The sequence below is a fragment of the Suricata suricatta genome, chromosome 9 (assembly GCF_006229205.1).
Source record: "Suricata suricatta isolate VVHF042 chromosome 9, meerkat_22Aug2017_6uvM2_HiC, whole genome shotgun sequence".
In the NCBI taxonomy this organism is placed as follows: domain Eukaryota; kingdom Metazoa; phylum Chordata; class Mammalia; order Carnivora; family Herpestidae; genus Suricata; species Suricata suricatta.
In genome coordinates, this window is record NC_043708.1 from 66,512,751 (window position 1) to 66,536,681 (window position 23,931).

At 36.0% G+C, this 23,931-nt stretch overlaps 1 long non-coding RNA gene and 1 pseudogene across 1 annotated transcript in view; both read right to left on the reverse strand.

Moving 5' to 3' along the window:
- LOC115301954 overlaps window positions 1–23,931 on the reverse strand; it is a 156,916-nt gene that overhangs the window by 104,951 nt on the left and 28,034 nt on the right. The gene's annotated exons all lie outside the window — the stretch shown is intronic.
- LOC115303055 lies at window positions 8,746–8,891 on the reverse strand (annotated as a pseudogene).

Genomic DNA, 23,931 nt, shown 5'->3' on the forward strand with positions numbered 1-23,931 from the left:
TATATTCACGATGGAGTACTACATGGCAATGAGAGGGAATGACATATGGCCCTTTGTAGGAAAGTGGATGGACCTTGAGGGTGTCATGCTGAGCGAAGTAAGCCAGGCAGAGAAGGACAGAAACCATATGTTTGCACTCATAGGTCTAGCAGGAAAACAGGAGAGACCTAATGGAGAACCAGGGGGAGCGGAGGAGGGAAGAGAGAGTTGGGGAGAGAGAGGAATACAAAACTTGAGAGACTATCGAATGCTGAAAATGAACTGAGAGTTGAAAGGGAAGGGGGAGGGGGAAAAGAGATGGTGGTGATGGTGGAGGGCACTTAAGGGGAAGAGCACTGGGTGTTATATGGAAAACAATTTGACAATAAAATATTATGGAAAAAAAATTTAAAAAAAATAAAGGTGGGCCACTCAGATTTAAAAAAAAAAAAAAAAGAAGCTCTAGCTCATCTTTTTTTTTTCTCAATAGTTTATTGTCAAGTTGGTTTCCATAAAATGCCCAGTGCTCATCCCCACAATTGCCCCCCTCCATGACCATCAATCCTCTACCCCTTTCCCCGTCCCCCTTCAGCTCTGTTTGTTTTCAGTATTCAAGAATGTCTCATGATTTGCCTCGCTCCCTCTCCTTAACTATTTCCCCCCCTCCCCTCCCCCATGGTCCTCTGTTAAGTTTCTTCTGTTCCACTTATGGGTGAAAATATATGGTATCTGTCCTTCTCAGCCTGACTTATTTCACTTAGCATAACACCTTCGAGTTCCATCCATGTTGCTACAAATGGCCAAATTTCATTCTTTCTCATTGCCATGTAGTATTTCATTGTATATATATATATACCACATCTTCTTGATCCACTCATCATTGATAGACATTTAGGCTCTTTCCATGATTTGACTATTGTTGAAAGTGCTGCTATGAACATTGGGGTACATGTGCCTTTATGCATCAGCACTTCTGTATCCCTTGGGTAGATCCCTAGCAGTGCTATTGCTGGGTCATAGGAGAGTTCTATTGTTAATTTTTTGAGGAACCTCCACACTGTTTTCCAGAGTGGCTGCACCAGTTTACATTGTCACCAGCAGTGTAGGAGGGTGTAGATCATCCTTTTAAGCCTGCTTGTGTACAGGTAAATTTGTCTTTGATTGCCATTTTTGATTGACAGCTGGTGGTTATATAATATTTTGGCCTCTGCACATGCACCTACACATGATGCATTCTGTTATAACTGTATTTATTTATGTATTGTATATTTATGAATTTCTAAAGAGCTTTTGTTGTGACCTTAAAGGTAGTTAAAGACAAGTTTCACCCTTTGTGGATATGCTCAGCTCTTAGAAGTCCCCTTGTGGCTTTTGAGCCAGCTCTGATGTTAGGCTTTTCCAGTTCCATTAGCCCTTACACGTGGCTCTGACGGTGTGGCTGTTAACCCTTGGGGATGGCACTGAGGGTGTGGCCAGCACCTGCTTTATCCCTCCTTGCTCATGCCTAAATAACTGCCTAGCAATGTATACAAAGGTCAACACTAGATCTCAGGGGGATTAAAAGTAACATTTATTGAGGCACTGTCAATTCTTAGAAACTGCTTTAAAAGATCAGGTGTTTTTACCTCATTTATTCTCTCTCTCTCTCTCTCTCTCTCTCTCTCTCTCTCTCTCTCAGTAGTTTCAGTTTACTTTATTTTACTTCTTGGCTCTCCCATATGGACCCCATAAATGGTCTGTTATTCTATATTCACTACTAATTATGATCACCGTTGTCTAAAAAACAAATTCATACTAATTTATGAATGATCTCTTTTATATTTTCTCTAGGCATCTAGCTGTATCACTAAAGTACACTGTGGCCAGTTCTATAGTTGGTATAGTTGGAGCTGCTTCATCCCACACATCCCTACTCCATTCAGTACGGTGGTAGTGGGCACACACCTGTCTTCGGGAGCCATGACAACATTCTTTATGTCTGCCTGATTGCCACTGTTTCTGTTTTTGTGGCATGAGACTGGGAGTAAATCTATAATATCCAGAGTCAGATTCTCTTTCGGTGTAGATAAAAAAAGAAACTCTCACTTAGGCCTATAGGCTTATCACGTGATTCAACCACATAGATCCATGGCTCTGCATTGGCAATTGCTCAACTTTTATCCTCCTAAAAATCAAATACCTATGGGGTACTTGATTCCCCACATGACTACTACTACTGTGTATATTCTTCTAGGGGACTGCCTGAGAAGTATTGGATATGATATTCATGGCAAAATTTAGTCACCCTTGACTTCTTGGCTCTAATATCTCCTAATCCATAGGGTTGGTATCTGATGGCTCATGAGCCAAATTCTATTTGCTGCCTGTTTTGCAGATAAAGGTTTATTGGAATATAGCCAGGCCCATTCATTAGGGTATAATTCCCAGCTGCTTTCCTGCTATATGGAAGAATGGAAGTTGTCAAATATTATGCAAAGCTGAAAATATTTACCGTTTGATCCTTTACAGAAAGGGGACCTTGATCTAAGCTAATATATATTTTTCATGAAAAGTACTGACTGCTTAATACTTCTTACCCTGAACAGTTTGATTAAACCATCTCATAGAAGTACTGAAGATTTACAGTAATCTAATGTTTTGGCAAGAAGAAATTATATGGTTAAGTTAGCCATTCTTGCCGATAACCAATACATATAGGAAGAAGTAAAGGGTTCAGAGATACTTTAATTTCCCTCTGTAATGAGTGAAAAATTAAAGACCCAAGGTACACAAAGGAACCCTTGGGTCCCTTATGTTTCCCATTTTTATACATAAGCCATTTTGTGATTGATTTATTCCCTTGAATCTCTCCTTAGTATTTATTTCAACTAGATTTCCCCTGTACTCTTAGAGTTGATTCCGGGCCTCACTCTACCCTAGGGAGGTTTTGCCTGAGGGCCCTGATAAATAGCATTTTCTGGAGCTGATGATAAAAAAAAACGTTCTGTAGCATGTATGTAAGAAGATCAAGAATGATCCTTGGCTAGTTGGTTCTGCTAACTGCAGTCATCTAGACTAAGTGCCAACAGAAGATTATGAAATGACATGTCAAAACAAAACAAAAAACATCAGAGATATATTTTTAAAATACTGTATGAATCAAAGATTTTTCATGCTGACATTTTCAAATTAGATTAATGGAACTATCATGCAGCATGATATGTTTATGAAATATTCCAGGATATTTCTATAGAGATAACTGCTTTAAGTTTCTGTGAAAGAAATCTGAATTAAAATTTAACTAAGTCCCTATTTTTATTTGGTGTGAATAAGAGAATTAAAAAACTTGTAATTGATGACTCTGCTAAGCATATGACAGTACTTTCTTATCATTTAATTCAGACTTTCCTATCATTATTATTATTTGCCAGTAGAAATTTCTCCGGCAAGTCATTAACTTCCAAGGGTCTCATTTAGTTCTCCTATCAACATTGATTGAGTGATATATAACATTTAAATTACTTACAGTTGATCTAAATAGACTATGTTTCTATCCTGTGGTATGTCATGTAGTCTCAGAATATTCATGCAAGGAATATATGACTGCACACACTGTGTTTATTTTACAGGTGGAGAAACCAGGAAGGTTCAAATATGGGTAAAAATGTACCTTTAGCTCAGATGATTATTAAGGACACAAGTCTACAATCAAAATGCAACATGGAATATCAGCACTACAAGCACTCCTCTGGGAGTATGTCAAATTTATGAAAACTTGATGCTATTTCTTTTGATTTAGTTTGTATTTCTAACTAATAGTTGCATGTAGTTTAAAGACTCAAATAATACGATAGGACTTACGGCAAAAATTAGCAGTATCTTAATCCCCACTTCAATTTACCATTTCCAAGAGGCAACCACTTACATCTCTGATAATTTATTCTTTTGGTATATATCTCCATATATCTAAATAAATTCTTTTATTACTATTTTTAAATTGTTGGCTTTTCTGTTGATATGATTGTCGGCATTCTCTGTTGACATCCCTCCATGGAAGATGAGGATCTACATGTCCCCTTTGTACACTGGCACCTCCCTCTCACCACCTCTTGCCCACACTCATACACATTTACTAAAATCCTCATTCCCCCAATATAGTTATATAGTGATTGCCATTTAGGCTACATCAGTGTTCCCTATGTACAATTCATGAATATATAAATGCTATTGACAGCTGAGTACTGCCTCACAACAGATAAAGGAGGTCCAGGTTTAAATATTAAACTGTCAACAGTCTTTTTAATTTTGATTTCATATGTTCCCCCACTTCAAAAGGCACTTGATGTCCCTTTTAAATGTTTCATAGTGTAACAGATTTTTTAATCATCTTTGCTCACTGTCAGGTAGAAATTATCTTTTCTTAGGTTTCTAAAGGCCTTTTTCATGTGCATTAGTCAGAGTTCTCCAGAGAAACAGAACAGGGGAGAGAGAGAGAGAGAGAGAGAGAGAGAGAGAGAGAGAGAGAGAGAGAGAGAGAGAGAGACTGATTATAAGGAACTGGCTTATACATGTACAGAGGACAAGAAGTCCCATGATCTGCCATCTGCAAGCTGGAAACCCAGGAAAGCCAACTCAGAACCCAGTCTGAGTTCAAAGCCTTGACAATGAGGAGTGTAAATGGTGTAAGTCTCAGTCCAAGCAGAAGACCAGTGTCTCAGCTCAAGCAGAGGGAATCCTCCTTTCCTTCACCTTTTTGTTCAGGTCCTCAGCAGACCTGATGATTCTCACCCACATTGGAAAGGGCAGTCTGCTTTACTCTGTTCACCAGTTCAAATGCTAATTTATTCTAAGCAAACTTCACAGACACACTCAGAAATAATGATTGATTAGATAGATATCTGGGTATCCCATGGCCCAGTCAAGCTGTCACATTAAATTGACCATCCCACCACATACACATCTGGTTCCTACTTTTTTTTAACATTGCATTATTATATTCTATCATCTTTGCCTTTTTTGGCTTAAGTCTTTTTTTTTATAAATTCCTTTATTATAAGTTTATTGATATTTCAAGGAGGATGGAACATGATGTGTCTGACCAATCCACCACCTTTAACTGTAAACCCCTAATATTTATTTAAATCTTCATTAGTTGAAACTCCATTTTATTAGATAGAGAACATGCAGACTACTCACTCCTTGGAGGTACTCTTCTATTTACACTTATATTAAATGATATAACCAGCCCATCTCCAGAGGAAAAGCTCAGATAAATGTAGTGTCTGTCCTATAATGGTTGTTAAATATTCTGAATCACTGAATATTTTTAATTCCTAGGAAATCATTGACTGAGTAGTGTGAGAAAACCTGTGAGGCCACAGACAAGACGGAAGGGGATATCTTAGGACACTGCCAAAGGAAGGTGAAAATCCTTAGGATCCATTAATATGTACCAAACACTGTGTCATGCATAAGTTCCTTACAGAGGTCCCTATGCATATTATACCACACAGATAAATGTGGATCTCCTGCCTTTTCACATGCAGCGCCCGCCTTCTAATAACTTCATCACTTTACTCAAATAACTAATAATGGTCTTATAAAACTCAGATACAATCTCAGATACACCTTTTTTTCTAAATGTATCTTCATCAGCTTTTACTTGGTGACTCTCTTCTATGCTCCCATAACATCCAGAAAATATCTGTACGATAGTCCCTTAGTAGGCATATCGACTTGCCCCAAACATCTGTTATCCAGGACAAGAATACAAAAGGAGTTACCCTCCTCAGATTCCATGTCCTTTGGCTTTCTACCCTATCTCTATCCTACTCCTTCCCTCTCAGGGGCCTCATCTGTAGATGTCATTTCCAAAATTGAGTCACATACTTTTTCCACAAAAAAACACCCCTTATCCTTCAGGCAGAGGGGTAATGCATAGAAGTAGGACAATCTTCTAGTAAACAATCATCTAAATGAAGTTCACACAGGCCCTCAGCCATTTAAAGCTAATTTTATGCCAGAATATCCAGAGTGGGCACTATGACATCTGGGTCCTGGAGATAACTTACTCTGTTGGGAGGAGTTAACAAAAGAAGACCAGAAGGGATATATCTAAAGTATTAGAGCCATTGGTATCATATATATCCCTTAAAAATGGAGATTTATTTTTTCTTCTATCTCCTCTACTCCAGTTTGAGCTCCTTAGAGAGAAAAACTATGTATTGTTAATCTCTACATGTGTCAAATTAACATAATGTTCTTCCTATGGGAGTGATCAATTAATACTTGTTAAATGGAAATAAAATATTAGAAATACCAACTGTCTCAAGTGAGTTCTTTTATCTTTTTTTTAACTTCACTTTATTTTTTATTTTTATTTGAGAGAGAGAGGCAGAGGGAAGAGGAACAGAAGGAGAAAGAAACTCTCAAGCAGATTCCACATTCAGTGCAGAGCCCATGACCCTGGGATCAGACCTCAGTTGAAGTGAAGAGTCAGACACTCAACCAATGAGCCTTCGACACATTCATTCAAGTGGATTATGTTTACCTATCCATAAGCCTACTTCATAAATAAATTTCTCATTAAAAAAAAAAACAAACAACTTCCAAGCCAATCAAGGGTAATTATCAAACCAAACTAAGTTGATCAAACTGTCTTAGGAGTTTGGAATTGAGACACAAAATGACTCTATCAATTAGCTCTTATTACTGCATATGAAGGTAAATATATATTAGGAACTATATGTGAGCCTTATGTGAGTTGGAGGGAGAAAGATAAAAAACAATGCCAATGACCTACAGAGGTAAGCTGTCATAAGAGGTCCCATGACTACAAAGAAAGAGAAGTTAGAAGCCCTAATTCCTGGTATCTTCTCAGCACTCTCCTGGATTTGGTCCTTGAAAGATTCAATTACACTTCCTTTTCTGGAATTCTATTTGATATGCCTATAATTTAATCTGTCTCTCCTTGTCTCCTACCCCATGTATATGTGTGTGTGTGTGTGTATGTGTGTGTGTGTGTGTCTTTCTTCATCTGTAATTTCAGTATTTATTTGGCTCTGCATATAATGATTACTTTCTTTTTACTATTACACCTTAGATGTAGGTATATTTTCTTATACCTTTATACCAAGCCTCCCCTGTACCACATGGAATTGAGTGTGTTCAACACTCAGATGTTGTCTGAATGAATAGTGGATCCTTTACTTTCTCACATGAATCTAGTATCAAGTGGTAAATTAGGTTTTTGAAATTGTATTTTTAATCTTTTCAGGGCTATTTGAAATGGGTTACTCTTCTACTATAAAAATAATACTAGTGACACTCTAATAAATATATTTCCAAGAAGATCTCACTTCTCAAATAATTACTCAAAAATTGTGATTTAAGGCCTTTGATAATTAATTTTTAATAAATATTTTCCTGTAATATTTAATGTACAGTTATCTTTAGGGATAAATAGTACTTTGGGAAATGTCCAATTATCTAGTCAAATGCTGGCCTTCCCTTTAATTGAGATATATTTTGTTGACTATAATAATTTTATGAACCTAAATGAATATTAGGATATGCTTTAATGAGAAAATATGCTATAGAGTTGTCAACAACCTGCAGTACACACGAGTGAGAGGCATGCTATACAGTGTCTATGATTATAAGGGAATGGATATTCATAAGTTGTTGGTGTGAACATATGTTTGCATGAGATGGTGATTTTTTCCCTAATAATACTTTTTCATCACTTCATGAGTTGACTATCACTAATTGGCTCAAAGAAGTTGCCAAAGTCCAGTTTTGTCTTCTTTTTTCATTTTCTTAACTTTTAACTTAAATTCTAGTTAGCATATAGTATAATATTTCTTTCAGAAATAAAATTTAGTCATTCATCACTTATATATCACATCCAGCACTCATCCTGACAAATGCCCTCCTTAATACCCATCACCCACTTAGCCCATTCCCCACTCACCTTCCCTCCAGCAACCCTCTGTTCTCTATGAATTACTTATGGTTCACATCCCTCACTCTCTCTTTTTATTTTCTCCTTCCCTTAATGAAGTAGCAGAATGAGAAATCAAGGAATCAATCCCATTTACAATTACAAAACCCATAAGATACCTGGGAATAAACTTCACCAAAGTTTAAGTATATGTAAGTATAAAACACTTATTAAAGAAATTGAAGAGGACACAAAGAAATAGAAAAATATCCATGCTCATGGATCGGGAGAACAAATACTGGTAAAATGTCAGTACTACCTAAGGCAATCTACACATTTATCTCAATTCCTGTCAAAACATCGCCAGCATTTTTCACAGAACTAGAACAAGTAATCCTAAAATTTGTATGGAACCACAAAAGACCCCCAATAGCCAAAACAAATTTTAAAAAGAAAAACAAAATTAGAGGCATCGCAATTCTGGACTCTAACCTATATTACAAAGTTGTAGTCATCAAGACAATATGTGGGGTCCTAGCATCAAAAGAGACATATAGATCAGTAGAACAGAGCACCTAGAAATGGACCCCCAACTATAGGATCAGCGAATCAACTAATTGATAGAGCAGGATATCCAATGGAAAAAAGACAGTTTCTTCAACAAATGGTGTTGGGAAAACTGGAAAGCAACATGCAGAAGAATGAAACTGGACCACTTTATTATACCATACACACAAATAAATTCAAAATAGGTAGAAGGCCGAATTCTAGTTTTGAAAACTGTTTGTTAATTTGCTAAGAATCAGAATTGATTCTAGGTACTGGTGTACTTTGAATATATTGATTAAACTTTCACTACTTTAGGATGAATGCTTTTCAAAACTGATAAATTATAATTCGGGCACCTTAAAAACATTAAATGTGTTCCAAATCAAGGCTAACATAAGCAAAGCACTTGCACTTGATCTTAGCCAAAAGGCCGAGAAGCGATAATAAGCAAAGCACTTGATTAGAAGTCCAGAAACCTGAACGATATTGATCTGCTAATAACCTTGGGCAAGAGAACTAAATTTCTTATCTTGAGGTCACTAACAGCTTGTCCATTTTGAAGTCCAAATGGTTCTATCAGAAATACATATTGATATAGTTTTATGGTATAATTTAAACAAAAGGAAACTTTGTATAATTGGAATGTAGGTTTTTACTTCTACGGTATTGAGTGTGACATTGTATTCCCATGTGTAGCAATCTCACAGATGTCTTACAGGACTGTTGGAATTTACAAAACTTTCCTATGGATTGGCTTTCTGAGGAATTCAGAGTCCAGGGTGGCAAATGTGCAACAAAAATTTCAACATAAAAGTTAAATATACACTTAAATTGATATAAATAGGGAAAGATCAGATAAAATGTAGGAAACATTTTCCTGTAATCTCAACACGTTTCTTAACTTCCTACACTAAGGAATTGAATGAACAAAACAAGGACAGGGAAGAGGGATGGGTATTTATGACTCTTCTCAAAAACATCTTCATGAACTTGGTACTCTGTTAACCTTGGATTAAGAGCCAGACCCATTACCGAGGCCTGGATCAAGTGCTTTTGACAATTACATTATGTCAATGACATATTTGCTATGGAATTATAGAGTTTAGATTTTAACTTATTCAGAAAACTAGGGAAAAGGTATTAGGAAAGACTGCTTTTGGAGCTCAGTGTATCATTTAGGTTGGGATGGGGAAGAGGCAGAGAACAAGGTAGAGAACTGCTATATTTGAAAAAAATGACAGGACCAAAAAAATGGTGTACTTTCTTGAAATGCCATGCATGTTCTGATGTAATCTGAGCAATTGTTGTTTTTAACTTCCCCTCAGTTAAATATGCTTCCATCATGTTATCTGTACAAAACAATGATTTGTTTTGCTGTTGCTGTTGGCAAAGCTTTTCAACTCCTCCAGGGGACTGTTGAAGTCTTCCCTACCCCTAGTTGAAGATTAATTTAAACTACAGCCTCTCCCTCTTTGGCAGTCTTCCATGTATGAGCTAGAAAGCAGTCCTCCATCTGGAATTCTCAGTGACGCAACCCTAGCAAGCCCTTGGGGAAGGAGAAAACTTAAAAATCAGAATTTTGCCACTAATAGTATTGAGAGTGTTGAACCTGTGTATGATAATATACATATAATGAACCTATCTTTCACAACTAAAGTATATGTGCTGGTACGTATCCATACACATGCACCTACCCTTCTTCAACTCAAAATCACAAATGTGACAATCGCATGTATGATCTGGAAGGAATCCTACCCTGTCCTGGATCCTTTGGTGTTGCATACATGGCTCTTAACAATCACTTGGAGACCTACTTTAGTTTTCACATAGCTCCAAAGAGAACATATGAATCATACAAAATGCTCAAAAAGCCAATTCATAGAGATAGTTCAACAGAGATGGTTATCACCCCTTTATGTCTGTCATCTGAGAAGAGAATTCAAAGCTTCTGCCCACCAGAAAAAGTCATCTGCATAGAAAGAGAACATGATACATTTGCTCTCCTTTAAATAAATGGAAAAACGCTATGTCCTTTATAATAAAATAACATACTTATTTAAACATTTATGATATTGAGAACTATCAATCGACATATGCACTTAATATAATATTTCTTTATGTTTCATCAACATGATATCATTCAAGAATGGAGTGTCATAATCATTGGTATCTTCAAATAAAGAAAGTATGGTATTTGGGAACAATCCCCTGGACAATAAATTGAGTGGGTATACAATGCCATCATGTCTATACTGTACTCAAGAGCTGATGAGAAACTAATTTTGGCAAACTGTGATCATTCTGGCACAGGTGTCACAAATATTTAAAATATCAAAATACAAAGATTATGTGGCTTCTTTCTTAAATTATTTTCTACATTATTCAAAAATCAAATATTATATAAGGAAAATCTTCCTAATTGGTGAGATATGAAACTGATGTGTGTCTCGAATGAATTATTTGTGTGCCATAATGTGCATCTATTTTCCCTGAATAAGCAAGAGCCCTCAGCTTGTTATCTCTGTAGCACTGAGCTTTATTTCTATTAGCTCACATAAACACAAACACAATTTTATGCACGTGCCATGTGACAGAAAGTTGGGGAATCACGTGCATAAGAGGAAAAGTGGGGAAAATATTAAAAGTTCATTATATCTGTTTTATGAAGTACCAGGTATTGCCGACCACATAGTGAAATCCAAAATCAACTTCTAAGTCTCTCTCAAAGTGTCAAGTGGGTAAACAAGTTTCAAAAAGCCTTCAATAAGTGCAGAGATGCTATAAATGTATGGTTGGAAATAAGCCCAAACTATGTTAATACACAGGAACTAAAGACAGAAATTGAACTATATTTTATAGTAAATCATAAATCAAGGATATTTTTTTAGCCAAGACACTAATGGCACTAACTGGAACAGGCATAGGGAAACAAAGCAGGAACTGGTATGAAAGTGAATGTGGAGGCTCACAACGGATTGGTGAGATAGTCAAGAGACTGGGTAGGTTGTCTAGTTTTCCCAACATCATTTGTTGAATCACGATATTGTATGCTTGAAACTAATATAATACTGCATGTTAACTACTGGAATTACAATAAAATAAAATTAATTAATTAACGAGTTTTACAAAAAGAAACTGCAGTAGGGCCTTAAAAGAAAGTTTCCCTTAGGCACTGGAAATGTATTCGATCTGAAAGGGAAATTTTACATCAGGGCCTTGGTAAGACTGTACTTAGGCTTTACAAAGATTACTGTGCTAATTAAGCTACTAGAAGAAGAGGACTGAAAATAAAAGATCCAGCTAAAATATAACTTCAACAGCCTTACAAGAAATAATAACAGGAAGATGGCAATGAATATAAGGAGCTGACGGAAGTAGCTTACTGCATGTGGACAGCAAGGAAGAGGAAAGAGAATTAGAAACAACACAAAGCTGTCATGCTTGAGTGACTCAGAAGATGGCAGTGGAAATAGGAGATGTGGTAAAAAAAATGGGAAAAAGGTATGAGGATAAAATGGTAAAATCGGTTTTAGAAATATGTGTTTTAGAGGTGCTAATGGAATATGGAGCTGGATATTATTAACAGGGACTGAGAATCAATAGGAAAAGCCTATATTCAGAAAGACATGGGTTTGAATACATTTCCATGTGTGGTTAACTCGAAGATCTCATTATTAGCTGAGATTACTTTTACCTTTTAAAAAATCTACGTTTTTCATGATGTGTCATTGCTACTGTAACAGAAGTGGTACATACGGTATTCATAGAGTAGATGCACATAGTAGGGACAATATATGTCAGTGCATAATAAAATGACCTGCAGATTGTAAGCAACTGAAATTATTTTCCGTCCTTGGAAGTAAGAGAAAAGATTCTCAGATATGATTTAGGAAATTATTTGCATGATATTCCATGGAGGAAAGTGAGAGACATAAGAGAGATAAGACATAGACTTGGGAGAAGTTTCCTTAGAGAGGATGAAGAACAAATGTGGAGGCATGGGACAAATTATATAGATTTTAGAGGAGAGCCACTAAAACTTGAATCATAATGAAGACCAAGAAATTAAAAAGCAACCATATCAAAGAAGGGGAAATAATAGTGATTTTTTTTCAGAGATACATTGAAGTACAGAAAGAAATTAAAGGAAACTAATAGGAAATTTCCTGTTAGGAAGTTAAACCAATGATCATCTCAAAGGAAATTCAATGGAAAAAGAGAAAAATATCAGAATTTCAGAGGTATTAACTGTGGGTACCCAGAATAAACTAGATGTTCTATTAGTTTTCTAGAACTACTATAACGAATACCACAGATTGGGTAACTAAAACAACAGAATGTGTCTTTTATCATGTTTCTGGAGGCTGGAAATCCAAGTTAAAAATGTTGGCAGGTTTGGTTTCTCCTGGTGCTTCTCTCCTTGGCTTTCAGATGGCCACTTTCTGTCTGTGTCCTTAGAAGGCCTTTTCCACGTGTACTCTCGCTGCTGGTGTCTTAGGGACACCTAGTCTTCTTGGATAGAGCCCCTCTCTTAAGTTCTCATTTATTAAAGGCCCTACTTCCAAGTACTGTTCATATTGAGCATTAATCTTCAACATATGAATTTGGGGGGAATGCAATTCAATGCATAACATATGTATCCTTTCATTATGTATATGCATATGTACTTTAATCCTGTTTACCATATTCTTAAATTTTATTATATTTCAGATATACCTAAGAACTGGTCAAAATATACTGAGCACTAGCATAGCCACTTCATAGTTTAAGAAAAAAAAAACATTTTTCAAAACAGCCAAATCTTTTTTTTTAAATGTTTTATTTATTTTTGAGAGTGAGAGAGAGAAAGCAAGTGAGCAGGGGAGGGTCAAAGAGAGAGGGAGGCACAGAATCTGAAGCAGGCTCCACAGAGCCCAACGTGGGGCTCGAACCCACAATGGGGAGACCATGACTTGAACTGCACTGAGATGCTCAACTGAATGAGCCACCAAGGCGCCCCTCAAACAGCCAAATCTTTTGCATACCCATCTGTCATGACTCCGAATTTTCCTCTTTCCTGAATATGGTATTATCCTTATTAGTATCTTTAAATGATATATAATATAATTTGCATGCTGCTAAATTCTATATAAATAACATCAGCAGCAATTTATATTTGTTGTGTGATATTTGTATTTGATAGATGCAGCTCCAGTTCATTCATTTTCACTGCAGCCCCGTCCTTTGTTGTATGAATAAAGCACAGATTTCCACTGTCATATTAATGAATATTCAAGTGATTTGCCATTATTTACACTATTACGGACAAAACTGTAGTGAATGTTCTTGTGCATGTTTCCAGGTGCAAATGAATGAATTTCCCTGGGGAAATTTATTTCAGAGTAGAATTACTAGTTTATAGGAATGTACATCTCCAACTTTAGCTGAATTGCTTTCCAAAGGTTCTGTCAATTTACATATCCATTGGTCATGTGCAAGAACTGCTTTCGAGCCAAGTCTTACTAACAATACTTTTGTCAGGCTTTTAATTTTTTTTCAATCTGTATGCCACATGGTATCTAATTCCGATCTCAATTTGCATGCAGTAAGAATACATGATTCCCTTCTTTCTCCTCCTCTGTGCTAAAGGAGTATCAAGCTTATGGATTGCATTGCTGGATTCCTTCCTCTGGTTTCTCACTGAGTTTGTCCAATAAAAGGAACAGAAGATCAGAGGGCTGAAGGGGAGAAAGAGATTAGTATTTCTTCCCCTCTTTCCTTGGCTTTGGCCCAGGGAATATGTCACTTGCTGTGTCCCACTACAACTACAGATCTGATCAGATGGTCCTCTAAGTCCCTATCCAATCCTATCCAATCCAATCCATCCATTTCCTCTTCTTTTCCATGACTAGCAGGTGATAATGCCTTCCCACTGTTGCTAATTTCTGTGTTCCTCAACTTCTCTTGTTAATTTCTTCATTCTTGCCTAACACTTAAGTAAAACCTCTTTGTTAAAAAATATCTTCAGTTTAAGCGTCTATTTGAATTTGCTTTCCTGACATAACCCTGAATGATACTAAGATATATTATGAAAACTCTCCACAGAATCTTGTTCCCCCAATTCCTATTGCCTGCTGTTAATATTATCTTTTTGTTAATGCTATCTACCAGAGATTTTTAGACCTATTGAAGCAATTAAAATATGTGTTCTCACCCCTTTTTTAATCACAAATGGTAAAATACACAGTCACTGTTCCTCAATTTTTTTTTTTAGTTAGTAAGGTAATAAGGTGGTAATCCTTTCAGGACATAGGGAGTTCCCTTATTATGACTTTTAAACAATGTTTATTTATTTTTGAGAGACAGAGCATGAGCAGGAGAAGGGCAGAGAGGAGACACAGAATCTTAAGCAGGTTCCAGGCTCTGAGCTGTCAGCACAGAGCCTGACATGGAGCTCAAACTCATGAACTGCGAGATCATAACCTGAGCCGAAGTCAGCCACTTAACTGACTGAGCCACTCAGGCATCCCCCTTATCATGATTTTTAACAGATGCAAAATAATCCATTTTATGGATATATCTTAATTCATTCAGCCACCTAGTAACCAGATATTTAGATTATTTATATCATTCTATCACTAGCAATCTTTCCAAAAATAAATCAATGTATAAATCAATGCTCATGTAGATTTGCTGTTTCAAAGTTATAATAAATCTGTTGTTTTAATAATTCTGTCAAATTTCATGTTTTGTTTTTTAAGTTTTTATTTAAATTCTAGTCAGTTAACATGCAGTGTAATGGTGGTTTCAGGAGTAGAATTTAGTGGTTCATCACTTAGATATAACACCCAGCGCTCATCACAGGTGCCCTCCTTAACCCATCACACATCTCGCCCATCCCCCCCCACCCCCCACCCAGCAACCCGCAGTTTGTTCTCTGTAGGTCTCTTATGGTTTGCCTCCCTCTCTCTTTTTTCTCCTTCTCCTATGTTCCTCCATTTTTTCCCTTAAATTCCACATATGGGTGAAATCATGGTATTTGTCTTTCCATGAATTATTTTGCTTAACATAATATATTTTTGCTCCATCCATGTCATTGCAAATGGCAAGATTTCATTCTTTTTAATGTCTGAGTAATATTCCATTGTGTGTGTGTGTGTGTGTATACCTTGTGTGTTTATATATATACACACACATATATACATTGTGTATATATACATATAGTATGTAGCGTATATATATGTATATATAATATCTTCTTTATCCATTTATCAAAGGATGTTTGAGCTCTTTCTATACTTTGGCTATTGTTGATAATGCTGCCATAAACAATGGAAGGCATGTACCCCTTCAAATAAGTATTTTTGTAACCTTTGGGTAAATATCCTTTGGGTAGTGCAATTGCTGGGTCACAGGGTAGTTCCAATTTTAACTTTTTGAGGAAGCTCCATGCTGTTTTCCAGAGTGGCTGCACCAGGTTCCACTCCCACCATCAGTGTAAGAAGAGCTCCCGCTTCTCCTGTTGTGTCCAATGTTATTAATTTTAGTCATTCCAGCAGGTGTGAGTTGGTATCTCATTATGGTTTTGATTTGTATTTCCCTGATGATAAGTGATGTTGAGCATTTTTGCATGTATTTGTTAGCCATCTGAATGTTCTCTGGAAAATGTCTATTCATGTCTTCTGCCAATTTCTTAACTAGATTATTTGTCTTTTGACTGTTGAGTTTGATGACTTCTTTATAAATTTTGGATATTAACCCTTTATCAGACATGTCATTTTCAAATAGTTCTCCCATTCCATTGGTTGCCTTTTAGTTTTGTTGATTGTTTCCTTCACGGTGCAGAAGTTTTTTATCTTGATGAAGCCCCAATAGTTCATTTTTGCTTTTGTTTGTCAAATTGCATTCTTTAAGGGGTACAGCCATTTGCAGATCCATTTGCAATGTGTGATAGGGTCTATCATCCTACATTCTAAATAGTATGGTATATCATCCAGCTGTCTATAATTTTATTATTTTTATATAAGATATAATATTTCCTAGTTTTAATTTGCATTGTCTGTATATTAGTCCAGTGGAATGCCTTTTCATATTTGAAAGGAATTTGTACTTCAATTTCTGAGAACTACATGTTCATTTCCTATACTCATATTATATTGAATTTTAATCGTTTTTCCTTTCAGTTGGTAAGCATTTTTTAAATGTTTCTTTATTTTGAGAGAGAGAGGAAGGGTCAGGGAGAAACAGAGAGAGGGGGAAACAGAGTTTCCAAAGCAGGCTCAAACTCAGGAACCACAAGATCATGAATGAGCGGAAGTCGGCCACTTAACTGGCTGAGCCACCCAGATACCCTATAGGCATTTTTTATTAATATGAGAGGAAACAGATTAATCTTTCTTTCTGTAATTTGAGTTTTAATTTTCCCCCATTTTGTTATTTTACTTTTCATTTTGTTGTTGTTGTATGTTACCATGCAGAAGTTTTCAACTTTTCTATAGAGAAATTTTTCAATCTTTTTTTCTTTATAAAATATTCTTCCATGATTTCTTCTAGTACTTTCATCATATCTTATCATACATTGAAACCGTTGTTCCAGTTGGAATATTTTTCTCCTACAGATGAAGTGTGAATGCCACTTTTTTCCCTTTTTGAATAATTTTAGGTATGTTTTCAAAGTATCTTTTTATTTACTCAGCTATTTTATTTAGTTAGATCTTTTAAGCACACTTAGCTTCTATTCTGTTTCCAAGTTTTCAGTCTGTGTTGTTTTTGGAGTTCTTCATTTAGTTTCTTGTTATTCCTACTGATTCTTAATTGTGGGGCTTGTTTATTTCTACTTTTGGAAATTTTGTATTGTGAGCTCAGCTTTGGCAGGGTTTTACATGTGGGAATCTATGTGCCCTGAATTGAGGCTGAATCCCTTCAGAGAATATTTATTCTCTTTTCTGTTAGGCACCACTAGGCAATAACAACTTTTAAACTAATGTTTCAACTTAGGATTTCTTGAACCATATAGGTAATATAAATAATAAATTTCAATCCCCAATGAAAGAAGAAAGACCTCCACATGTGAAATCTCATGAAAGATGTTATTTTCCCTAGATTCTAAGTTAATAAGATCTGCAAACAATCTAAGTCACCTGTGGTTTCAGCATCATAACAAATGTGTTTTCTACTTCATCACTTTTACCACTTGTAGCCTTCACTTACTTTCTTAAGAGCACAAAGTTTGTCATTATATTTTACTTAGCATTTTTAGGATGTCTACAGTGGGAGGAGAATTTTTTCCAGGATATCTAGTCAACTATCTTGCTGGCAATAATACTGTAAGGTGATTTTTGGTATAAAGAGAGACAGTGAAATAGTTTAAAGCAAGAAGAGTATTTAGTATGCATTTATTTAGGGACAAAAATATTTTGACCATGTCTTTAGGCAGAATGTAAGATGTAAAACTTAAGGGAAAATGAAGTATTTCTAGCATGCAACATCAGTTAAAAAGCATTCTGGACAGGAGCGCCTGGGTGGCTCAATCAGTTAAGTGTCTGATTTCAGCTCAGGTCATGAAACCATGGTTTGTGTGTTCAAACCTTGCATGGGCTCTGTGCTGACAGCTCAGAGCCTGAAGCCTGCTTCAGATTCTGTGCCTCCCTCTTTCCTTTGCAGCCTCTGCTTGTGTTCTCTCTTTCTCTCTCAAGAATAAATAAACACTAAAAATTTTCTTAAATGTCATTCTGGACAAAAAGAACAGAAAAAAACACATATAAATGAAACAAAAGGATAGAGCATAATAGAAAAAATAAAAAGTCATATTTAAGATTAGAAACATATAGTTTGTCCAGATCATAGGGAGTTTGGAATATGATGCTTAAGTTTTTAACATTTGATCTGATTCTAAATAAGAATCTTAGTAAATGCTGGCATCACACAGAGCTGGGCTTTGGCACCTCATCATTACACTCTGCATCCCTTTTATTCTAAGCTGTGGCCATTTGAAATGTTCAGTTCTTTTTCCAGGACCAGACTGACCTGAGACAGGGAGTTCTAAAATGCAAAATAATCCTACGTTGATTTTTCCATACAGATGTTCCTGCATGCTTATATTGTTGATGTACTCTCTTGGTATTCAGAGATGACTTGAAAATGAGTTTATACTGAAGATTCCTCAGCAAACATTTAGCAACTTATGTAACTATTTCACATAATGCTTTGAATCAAATAAATACACATCTTAAGAGTGTCAAAGAAACTCTAGAGTTGCTCATTGAATAAGGTAAAGAGAGGTACATGGGTTTGTTAGAAAAATGAGAGGAAAAAAATTATAGTTAAAAAGATGGACAGTCAAACATTGTGTGGACTGATTCTGTTTAGAATGGGGTGAGAAGTGACCAACTGCTGATACTTTTCATTAAGTCATCTTGTGAGAGAATTTTGGAATGTTGCTATGGATGTTTGCTGAATATTGTTGATCAGAGACATGGGCTTGGGCTCAACTCTGTCTTTCAGTGCAACCCTCTTCTCCCCACTCGGACCCACACGATGGCTATACTCAGTGCTAGTCAGGGAGCTAGCGTCTCTCAGGGAAGTCCTCCTCCTTAAGAACTATGGGTTGCTCGAAGGAGCAAAAGGGACATTTTATTAATGTATGAATATATTTGTACTCTATCCTGTACTTACATGCACTTTGGCTTTGTTGTTAAATGTCAGTGATAGATCTTCAGTCCCGGTTTAGGGAGACATACAGAACTCTCTGAAACAAATCTAACTAAAAGTAACGATAGCACAGACACTGGAGCCTTAGACTTTGTTATATTCTATCCCAGTTCTCATAAGAAACTGTCATTAATGGACCTAAATCCTGTTTCTGCTTGCTAAGACTTCTGGCATTTATTAGAATAGAGCCCTGACTTTGTGCAGTTATCATTTGTTAGATATTTGAATGTTGTGCCTGGAAGCCAATCCCTTGCTATGAGTTTACAAACTTGGTAACATAAATAGTCTGCTTAGATATCAAAATATGCCCATTTCCTTATCCCTTATACTTGAATACACTGTGCACTTGTTGGCAACATGCTTTTGTTCCCTTTTAAATGTCTGAGTCAAATCTGTACTGCTTATCAGTCTGGGATTTTTTTCTTTTCTTTTCTTTTCTTTTTTTTTTTTTTTCAGCTCAGCTCCACACAGGTTTCACCTCTCATTCCAATTTTTGGACATTCTATGTTTGTTTTATTAACTCTTAATTAAATGCTGTCTGCCTGTCCACATTTCAAAATATGACAACCACAATAGTTTTCATACCAAGGTTAGAGAAGAGTTTGGTGGCAGGAACACAGAATTGGTTATCCATTGCTGCTTAGCAAATCATTACAAACTTAGAGGCTTAGAACAACATATACTTATTATCTCATGATTTTCATGGGTTGGGAGTTTAGGAGTGGTTTAACTGGGTCCTCTGCTCAACAGGTCACAGGTTGCATTCTTGTTGTTTGCCAGGCTGCTCGCATAGTTGTTGGAAGATTTTGGTTTGCTGTGGTTGTAGGAGTGTATCTTGCTGGCTGTTAGCCAGGTGTCACTCTCAGCAACCAGGGGCCCTTGGGGTCCCTTGCCACTTAGCTTTCTCATAACAACGCAGCTTACTTCTTCAAAGCTAGCAGAAACTCTTACTTCAATCTGCTACAGCAGAATATTATGTAGTATAACATTATCAAGGGAATGACTTTCCAATTACCTTTGTCGAATTCTATTGGCCAGAAGCAAGTCACGAGTTCAGTTCATACTCAATGGGAGGTGGTTTTATGAAGCAAGATTAACTGGGGCTCATCTTAGAACTCTGCCTAAGATAGATACCAATCTGAAAATGGGAGCACAAAGAATTCCACCTATTACCAACAGCTCTCCTCAAAAAGTAAAAATAAAAAATAATAACAAAAAGGAAAATGCCTAGTAGTTACACGTAATAAACACCTATTGTGATGGTTAATTTTATACATTAGCTTGACAGGGCCAAAGGTTGCCCAGGTGTTTGGTCAGTCATTATTACAGGGATTTCTGTAAGAGTGTTTTTGGATTCATTAACATTTAAATCAATACCCTGCTTAAAGCCAGTGGGCTTTCCTAATGTGAGCAGGCCTCAAACAAGGCCTGAATAAAAACAAAAGACTGGCCCTGGCCGTCTCCAAAACGGGGTGGGGGGAGAAATCCTCTTTCCTGACTACTTTTTAGCTGGGCCACCAGTTATTTTCCTGTCTTTTGACTCAAACTGAAACATTAGCTCTACTGAGTCTCAAGTCTACGGGCCATTAGACTGGAACTACACCATTAGCTCTCCTGGGTCTCCAGCTGATTGACTGTAGATATGAGGATTTATACTCCACAATTGCATAAGCCAATTACTTATAATAAATTGAAACTCTCTCTTTCTCTCAGTTCTATTGGTCCTGTTTCTCTGGAGAACCCTCATACACCTGCTAAATTTAACCTATAACTAATCATCAACTAAGCATCATCTAACAAATCACTAATTACTAATCAAGGATCATTAAATAATTTCCATTATTTAGATGGAAAACTGGCTATTGTTTTTAAGTAAACGTCCTACCATCTTTATGGCTGTCTGTTTTAATAACATAGCCCATCTGAAAATACAAGTCAATACAAATGTTTGTATTTATTTTTTAAATGTTTATTTATTTTTGAGAGAGAGAGAGAGAGAGAGAGAGAACAAGTGGGGGAAGGGGCAGAGAGTGGGAGACACAGAATCTGAAGCAGGCTCCAGGCTCTGAGCTGTCAGCACAGAGCTCAATGCAGGGCTTGAACTCATAAACTGTGACATCATGACTTGAGGTGAAGTCAGATGCTTAACAGACTGAACCACCCAGGAGCCCCACACTAATACTTTTATTATAACAAATGGGGCAAAGCTGACTTGGGAACCATGAAGAGGCCTATGGAATCTTGCTCTCCACAAAGCTGACTTTGAGCAGACACAGGCTATTGGAATCTGACTTGCTTGACCAAAATAAGTTTTAGAGGCTTAAAGGGAAGAATATAGTCATTAAAAAAAAACCCTCAGATTTTTGTCCATCCTTTAAGCAATATGATGCTGTGCAAATTTATATTATCAGTTTTATTAAGCAGAAATTAATTATTCAGATGCTTAAGCATTCTGTTTAATGAAGGATAATGATGCCTATGAAGACACAGATGATCGGGGTGGTTAGATATCTAGCCAGAGGATGGTCCTACTATATGTTCCATCAAGGCATCAATTTTGCAATATCATAAATATGGTAAACAAAAGAAAATTGATTTTTGTAAGAAGAAATTTATATTTCATAAAAAACATCCAGCTTCATTAATTAGAACTATTACTAAAATCATCACACAAAAAAGTATTCAGATAATAACATTAATCTGAGCTCATTCATTGATACATTCATCCAACAAATATGTATTTTGTTACTTATAGCATAGGGAATGAAAAGAAGAATAGAAGAGACAATCTCTGCCCTTGTCGATCTCCAGTACAGTGGGAGAGACACAAAAGGAAGCCAACAATTACAGTAAAGTACACTACCTATTAGCACCTTTGGAATAATTGAATAAGCATACTTAACCTATTAATAATGGATGGTGGGGAAAGGAGGATTTCATAGTAGAGTGAAAGATGAAGAGACTGCTTGAAGAACAGAGTGTAGAGAAGTGAAAATTCAAGAGGTATCGACTTGAAGGAGGATTAACAGGACAGAAACATAGAGTTTGCTGTATCTATCGTTGGGGTGGGGAATGACCAGAAATGCAGTGAGAGTTACAAAGATATCACCATTAAAGAGTACAAGACGCTCTTGCCAAGGTCTTTGAAATTATCATAAAGACAAGATGAGGCCACTAGAAAGCATTAAAAAAATTAGATTTAATAAGGTTACACTTTCATTTTAGACAAATTGCTTTGGGTTGGTTTTATTTTTATCACAGCATTATTGAGAAATGCATTCAAACCATAAAAGTCATTCTTTAAAATGTACAATTCACCATTTTTTAAGAAATTTGCAGAGTGTTCAACCATCATCACTAATTCCAGAACATTTTCATCATTCTAAGAAAGAAACCTCATGATCATTAGCACTCACTCTGCATTCCTCCTTCTACTCAGCCCCTAACAACCACTGATCTATTTCTGTCTCTATGCATTTGACTAGTATGGACATTTCATATACAATGAACCATAAAATATGCAAAGTGTTATGACTGGATCATTTCACTTAGCATCATTGTTTTCAAGGGTCATCTCTGTTGTAGCATGGAACAGAACTTCATTCCTTTGTATGGCTGGAAATATACCACATTTGCTAATCCATTATCTGTTGATGAACATTTGTGTTTTCTTTTACTTCTTGGCTATTGTAACAATGCTGATTTGAATATCATGCACAAGATTTTTTTTTTTCATTTATCTTCAGTATGTACCTAGGAGTAGGTTTGCTGGGTTATGTGGAAACTCTAGATTTAACAATTTGAGAAACAAACTGTTTCAAAGTGGCTGCATAATTTTTTATTTCCACCAACAGTCTATGAGAGTTATTTTCCACAGTCCTGCGAACCTTGTTATTGTGTGTCTGTAAATTTTTAAAAAAATCATTTTAAGGGCATAAAGCAGTATCTCACTGTGGTTTTGACTTGCATTCCCCTGATGACTAATGATATTGAGCCTTTTTCATGTGCTTGCAGATCATTTCAATATTTCCTCTAAGAAATTTCAAGTCTTCACCCATTTTTAAATTGAGTTGCCTTTTTATTGTTGAGATAAAATGGTCTATGTGTATTCTGGATACAAGTCTCTTATGTTTTCACTTTCTTGATGATATCCTTTGAAGAATAAAAGTTTTTATTTTGATGAAGTCCAGTTTATCTTTTCTTTTGTCACTTATTCTTTTTGTCATATATAAGAAATCATTGTACAATCCAAGGTCAAAAAGATATTCCCCTTTGTCTTATCCTAAGAATTTTATAATATAAGCTCTTGGATTACGGTTGTGTATCCATTCTGAATTTATTTTTGTATAGGGAGTGAGGTAAGGATCTAACATCATTCTTTGGCATGTTGATATTCAGTTATTAAAGAAACCATTTTCCCCCTATAAAATGTTTTGGAACCTTTGTTTAAAATTATTTGGCATATTGTATGGGTTTAATTCTGGAATCTTAATTATATTTCATTGCTTTATATATGTATATCTACCCTTATGCAAGTACTACAGTGTGTTTTGATTGCTGTAACTTTGTACTAAGTTTTTAAATCAGGAAATATAAATTCGTGAGATTTGTCCTTCTTTATCAAGATGGTTTTCACTATAGGATCAATATGTCAATTCTGAAGAAGAAACAAAAGAAGCTGGGATTTTTTAAATGATTGTGACAAATCTGTAGAAATGGAGTATAATGCTCTCTTAACGTTATTAAATCTTCCAATCTATGAACATGAATTTTTTCATTTTTTTAAGGTCATA